The 6,114-nt window shown below is 49.4% G+C and overlaps 1 protein-coding gene across 1 annotated transcript in view; it reads right to left on the bottom strand.

The window, feature by feature from the left end:
* The window catches only part of Pnck (pregnancy up-regulated nonubiquitous CaM kinase), a 5,253-nt gene extending 3,926 nt beyond the window's left edge, over window positions 1-1,327 (bottom strand). The window contains exon 1 of the mRNA XM_005414137.1: window positions 1,114-1,327. The gene's annotated coding sequence lies outside the window, so the exon portion shown is untranslated. The remainder of the gene's footprint in view (window positions 1-1,113) is intronic.
* Window positions 1,328-6,114: the final 4,787 nt, after the last annotated feature.

A 6,114-nucleotide genomic window follows, 5' to 3' on the forward strand; every position in this document is an offset into this window, starting at 1 on the left:
CCGAGCACGCGGTGGCCGAGGAGCGCGGCCGGCCCTGGCGCTGCAGGGCGCCTTGTAAGGCAATCCTGAGCCACTGCTTCCCCGCTGGCCTGTGTCGGCTGATTCCCCCAGCCTGGCCCGCTCCCGGCCTGGCTCGTGGCCTCAGGGCTTTTGCACCACCAGGGACTCACATGGGGAAGTCTCCTTGCCTACTTGTTGCGGTGGCCCTCTGCCTTGGAGCCTCTGCTTTCCCCGCCTCTCAGTGGCCAGGCCAGCCAGGCCACCTCACCCCCAGCACTCCCCGCCCTTGGGACCCTACCACCCTGCCACCGTCATTCCGCCGCCCTGGCCTGAGCGCCGGTCAGCGCCCAGCAGACTCCTTTGCCGCGCCTGGAACCCCTGCTTGAGTCCGTGCATGGCCCAGGCACTGCATCGCCCCTCTCCAGCCGCCCTCCACACGCCAGCCGGGCACCCTCCCGGGGCCCCTGCACCACTCTTCGTGCCCACCAGTGGTCTCGGGTTCCCCTACTTGCCTGCCCACCCCTACCGCGGCCGGGCTTCAGGTCACCCTTGCCTAAGCCCGCTTCTCTGCTTCTCTCTCGGCAAAGGGCCTGCACATGCAGGCGGGGTGGGGTTCTGTTAGCCCCTTCAGGATGGAACTCTGCGTCCTAGCTGGGGCTGGAGCAGGTCCCCGCGGCCTGTACTACAGGCCTCTGCCAAGTCACACGTGCACTCTGCCCCAAAATGAAGAAATCTCAGCTCCTGCCTTTCCCACCCCCGCACCAGCCCTCCAAGGAAGGCTCCAGAGACCCCAGCCCCACAGCCCCAGCTGCTCATCTACACAAAAGGGATTTCCTTTTTTTTTTCAGTCTTTTTGAGACACGGTCTCACTACGCAGTTCAGGCTGGCCTTGAGCTCACTTTGTAGCCCAGGCTGGTCTCGAACTTGCAGTGATCCTCCTGCCTCAGCCTCCTGAGTGCTGCAATGACAGGCCTGCGCCACCACACCCGGCTAACAAATGGGGTTTCCTAGTGTACCATGAGGCTGGAAAGGGCAAAAGAGGGACCCAAGTGACATGCCATGGTGCTAGCCATAAGTGCTATTTGTTTGCCAGCGCTGCAGATAACTACTCACCAGAATCAAGCCAGAAGGAGCATTAGGAGAACTCCAGTCCATCGGGCTGTGGACGGAAATGGACAGTGGATCCCTCCAGCACAGTGTGTCTGCACTGGACCTCATTGCTGTGCTGAAGTCATTGAGTCCCTGCAGGAGGCTGGGTCAGAGGGCAGCAGATAGGCAGTGAAGGCCACATGAGGGAGAGGGCATGGGACCAACTCACAGCGATGTTCATGTCCTTGCCCTCGTGTAAAAAATAACTACATCCAGGGAGTGGTAGTGCACACCTAGAGTCCCAGTACTCTGGAGGAGGGTCACTGGAGCCCAAGAGTTCAAGGCCAGCCTGAGCAACACGGTGAAGATCTCAAAAAAAGAAAAGTGCCAGGCATGGTGGCACACATCTATAGACCCATCACTCAGGAGGCTGAGGCAGGACAGTCACCAGAAGTTACAGGTCAGGTTGGGCACATAGTAAAGTCAAGGCCAGCCTGAACTCATAGCAAGACCCTGTCTCAAAGAGAGAGAGAGAGCAGGAGGGGGGAGAGAGAAAGAAAGAAAGGGCAAGCCAGACGTGGTTACAGGTGCACACCTGTAATCCCAGCACTCAGGAGGCTGAGGCAGGAGGACCTTTGTGAGTTTGAGGCTAGCCTGGGCTACATAAGTGAGTTCAAGGCCAGCCCAAACTGCATAGTGAGATCTTGTCTCAAAAAGACAAAAAAGAAGCATGAAAGAAAGAAAGAAAGAGGGAAAGACAAAAAGAAAGAGAGAAAGAGAGAGAAAGAAAGGAAAGAAAGAAAGAAAGAAAGAAAGAAAGAAAGAAAGAAAGAAAGAAAGAAAGAAAGAAAGAAAGAAGGAAAGAAAGAAGGAAAGAAAGAAAGGCCAGGTGTGGTGGCACATGCCTGTAATGCCAGCACTAGGGAGGCTGAGGCAGGAGGATCACCATGAGTTCAAGGCCAGCCTAGGCTACAAAGTGAGTTCAAGTTCAGCCTGAACCACATAGAGAAACCCTGTCTCAAAAAGACCAAAAATAAAAAAATAAAAAAAAAATAAAAAGATTTATTGAGAGATAGCTCCTTAAAGACAGGACCGGGTCCAAAACCGGGCTACCACCAAGGTCATTTCTCTAAGAATGGGATATCACCAAGGTCACTTCATACATCAAAATCATGATATGGGTGCAAAATCATGAGGTGAGGCCCGGTATGGTGGCACACACCTGTAATCCCAGCACCTGGGAGGCTGAGGCAGGAGGATTGTCATGAGCTCAAGGCCAGCCTGAACTACAAAGCAAGATCCTGTCTCAAAAAAGCAAAGAAACAAGCAAAATCACAAGGTGAGTACAAAGTGAGTCAAACTATAACCAACCAATAAGATTACAAGCATGGCTGCTTAGCTAACATTAGCCCAATAGGGAAGCAGGTCACGTAGCAAGGGTATATGAAAAGAACAAAGGCATTTTCAAGAAGGGACAGGCCCGGATGGTCTGGTCACCCACCCAGGCGACTGATGCCTATCTGGATATGCTCTACCAAGGGTGATACAGATATAGGCTAATTCCAAGTTACTGCTTATCGCTCAGGGAGGCATGCAGGCTTGGCCCTCTCATCTTTATCTGGAGCCCTGTCTTCCTCAGACACGCCTCTGGCCACAATTCTGATGTCTTAATTTTTTTTCTGCTGACTTCCTTGACAGCCCAGTCCCTCTCTGTGTATTAATTTCCACTAACTTAGCTGCCTATAATATTACAACTGTGTAGACAAGTGTGAAGATATGATAGGTGTCAAGTTCAAAACACACGTGTGTACTGCATGGTGGTGGTGGTGGTGGATAAAGAACTTTCCAAAATTCTTTCAGAAGACACCTTACACAGAAATTAACTTGAGGCCAGGTATGGTGGCCCACGCCTACAATCTTGGCATTCGGGAGGCTGAGGCAGGAGGATTGCTGTGAGTTCAAGGCCAGGCTAGGCTACACATCCAGATCCTGTCTCAAAAAAAATTAATTTAAAATTGGTCTTGGACCTAAATTTAAAATGCTAGCCAGGTGTGGTGGCTCACACCTGTAATCCCAGCACTCAGGAGGCTGAGGCAGGAGGATCCTTGCAAGTTCAAGACCGGCCTGGACTACAAAGTGAGCTCAAGGCCAGCCTGAACTGCATGGCAAGACCCTGTCTCAAAAAGACAAAAAATAATAATAATAAAAATAGATAAATAAATAAAATGTCAAACTTGCCAGGCGTGGTGGCACACGCCTGTAATCCCAACATTCACAAGGCTGAGGCAAGAGGATTGCTATCAATTAAAGGCCAGTCTGGACTACATAGTTAGTTCAAGGCCAGCCTGAACTGCATAGTGAAACTGTCTCAAAAAGACCAAAAAAAACCGGGGATTTAGTTTAGCGGCACAGCGCCTACCTGGCAAGCGCAAGGTCCTGAGTTCGATTCTCACTACTAAAAAGAAGACCAAAAAAACCCCGAAACAAATAAAATGTCAAGTTAAAAATAATAAACAATAAATAATAAATAAATAAATAGAATGCCAAATTATAAAACTTCTTAGAAGCACCAGGCACAGTGGTGCACACATATAATCCCAGCTACTCAGGAGGATGAAGCAGGAGGACTGTGAGGTTTTGTTTTTTTTTTTTGTCTTTTTGAGACAAGGTCTTGCTATGCAGTTCAGGCTGGCCTTGAGCTCACTTTGTAGCCCAGGCTGTCCTCGAACTCACAAGGATCCTCCTGCCTCAGCCTCCCGAGTGCTGGGATTACAGGTGTGTGCCGCACGTTTTTTTCTTTTTTGTTTGTTTTTGTTTTTGAGGCAGGGTTTCACTATGTAGTTCAGGGTGTCCTTGAACTCAATTTGTAACTTAGGCTGGCCTCACTCAAGATAATCCTCCTGCCTCAGCCTCCCGAGTGTTGGGATGACAGGTATGCACCACCACGCCCCACAGGATTGCAAGTTTAGTGAGGCCAGCCTGGGAAATTTAGTGAGGCCCTGTCTCAAAATCAAAAGTAAAAGGGCTGGGGCTATGTAGTTTGGTGGTAGAGCACTTGACTAGCATGCATGAGGCTCTGCGATCCAACCTCAAGACTGAAAAAGTAAACCACAGTTTCTAGAAGATATTCTGTGTTATTATGGGTTTGATGATGATATCTTAGCTATAATATGAAAAACATGATTCACAAAAGAAAAAATTATAACTTGCATTGTAACAAAATTTAAAATGTGTATTCTGCAAGCAACACTAGTGAAAGAATAAAAACACAAACTACAGACTGGGGGAAAACATTTTCAAACACAAAAGGACTAGTATCCAAAATACACAAAGATTCAAGTGGGCATAGTTACATGGGCCTGTAACACCAGCATTAGGGAGGCTGAGGCAGGAGAATTGCAAGTTTGAGGCCAGCTTGGACTACATAACAAGACCCTTTCTCAAAAATACAAAAAGCTGGACATGATGGCACATGCCTGTCATCCTAGCACTCAGGAGACTGAGGCAGGAGGACGGCTGTGAGTATGAAACCAGCCTGGGCTACAAAGTGAGTTCAAAGCCAGCACTTGGGAGGCTGAGGCAGGAGGATCACTAGGAGTTGGAGGCCAGCCTGGGCTACACAATGAGTTCAAGGCCAGTTGAAACTACATGGAGAGACCCTATCTCAAAAAAAAAAAGAAAGAAAAGAACCTAGTTTTTTAAATGGGCAAAAGATCTGAAGATTTGAAATATCAAAGAATATTTGAGGCTGGGCATGGTGGTGCACGTCTATAATCCCAGCACTTGAGAGGATGAGGCAGGAGGATTGCCATGAGTCCAAGGCCAGCCTGGGATACATAGCAAGAACCTATCTCAAAAAAAAAAAAAAAGAATATTTGAAATATGTCCTACTAAATTTCATTTGAAATATTCAAATACATCATATTTTTTTGTTTTTTGTTTCATTGTTGTTTTGAGACAGAGTCTGCCTATGTAGTCTAGGCTGGCCTTGAATTCAAGGCAATCCTCCTACCTCAGCCTTCAGAGTGCTGGGATGACAGGTCTGCATCACCATGCCCAGCCCATATATCTTTTGTTGTTTTTTTCTTTGTCTTTTTGAGACAGGGTCTCGCTATGCAGTTCAGGCTGGCCTTGAGCTCACTTTGTAGCCCAGGCTGGCCTCGAACTCCTACGATCCTCCTGCCTCAGCCTCCCGAGTGCTGGGATTATAGACGTGCACCACCATTCCCAGCAAGCCCATATATCTTTGAAAGATCAAAATCTTTGATAATGGGGAAAAATCTGTACAGACAGGTCACCAAAGAAGAGATAGGAGAGCTATGCAGGGCATGGTGGTACTTGCCTATTCTCCCAAGGGAAAAGCAAGTGGGGGGGGGGCGAAGAAAGCAGAGGGGGCAACAGAAGGGTAGAGGGGACTGGGAAAGGGACCAAAAGCTACAGGAGCTGCGCATGGGCACTGCACTCTGACTGGCAGTGTCCCCTGCCATAAGGGCAGGGCTGGAGCTCTGAACTCCGCCCCTGGCACTGCAGGGGGCAACCAGGTTCCTCACTATCAAACACAAAGGGAGGCAACTGGGATGACCCACATGGGCATGGACTGCAGGACGAGTGCATGTTCAGCTAAATGTCTACATCGAAGGGTATGTGCGTGCTCAAGCCGGGTGAGTGTTGCGCAAAGCCCCTTGCCCTCCCTGCAGGGATGGCCTGGAAACCAAGGGCTCCCTGGAGTGGGCTGATTTTAACACGGGCATACCCATCTGCTTGAGGGCTGGTAGTTTGCTGGACTGTGGCCTAGCACACCTGAGGCCCAGGGGACTCCATGCCTAGCACTGCAAAAAGAAAAAGTGTAATAATATTGAGAGAGCTCCCAATAGTCAAAAAGAGAAAATTTGAGCAACAGAGCTAGGTGTGGTGGTGGACACCTGTCATCCCAGCACTTGGGAGGCTGAGGCAGGAGGATCACTAGGAGTTGGAGGCCAGCCTGGGCTACACAATGAGTTCAAGGCCAGTTGAAACTACATGGAG

Source organism: Chinchilla lanigera, unplaced genomic scaffold, assembly GCF_000276665.1.
Source record: "Chinchilla lanigera isolate Chin_1 unplaced genomic scaffold, ChiLan1.0 scaffold00179, whole genome shotgun sequence".
NCBI lineage: Eukaryota > Metazoa > Chordata > Mammalia > Rodentia > Chinchillidae > Chinchilla > Chinchilla lanigera.